Source organism: Notolepis coatsorum (assembly GCF_963971535.1).
Source record: "Notolepis coatsorum genome assembly, chromosome: 2".
Taxonomy (NCBI): Eukaryota; Metazoa; Chordata; class Actinopteri; order Aulopiformes; family Paralepididae; genus Notolepis; species Notolepis coatsorum.
In genome coordinates, this window is record NC_140166.1 from 127,412,608 (window position 1) to 127,413,364 (window position 757).

The following is a 757-nucleotide window of genomic DNA, read 5'->3' on the forward strand; positions in this document are numbered from 1 at the left end:
CTCTCTCTCTCTCTCCCTCTTGCTCTCAGGCTTTGTCTCTGTCTTTCTCACCCCCTCTGTTCAGTCTTTCACTCCACCTCTGTTTAGAACTCTCTTCTACCTTCTTTTCCTCCTTGATTTTTCTCTCTTTCACTTTCTCTAGTTCTGCATCCCTTCCCCGAGACACTGACCCTTCAGACCTCCACACGTTATCCCTCAGAGACCCACAGAGGAGGCTGTAGTAGCAGGCTCGGTTTTAAAGCTATAGCGTGAAGATACTGATATCATATGAAACTAGACAACCTTGGGAATCCAGTGGTACCATGGCATGGTTGCGTGTCACTAGCTTGTTGTTTGCAAGGGGGCTAAATAAATCTCCACATTTTTGGCGAGGGAAGAACTGGCATGGTCATTTTCAAAGGGCACCCTTGACCGCTCGCCTCAAGATATCTGAATGAACATGGGTTCCCGTTCTATGGGTCGCCACGACGAGTCTCCCCTTTATAGTCACTTTATGCTAATCTCATACAGTTTTGGGTAAAACGTGCCATGCAGTATGAATGTGTTATGTTCGCCTATATTCTAGAAATGGTGTATTTTAATATTTCTGCATACTGGTGTGTCCCTACAGTCTTGGGATTCCATACATGGGGTATGATTGGAGGACGGAGACTCTTGTGGATCCAATGAGTCCAACTGTATTCATGTGTGATGATGTCGGCCCCCGTAGTGTATAGTAGCCATTGCATTGTAGCATATTGCTACGGTGTTCCTCGGG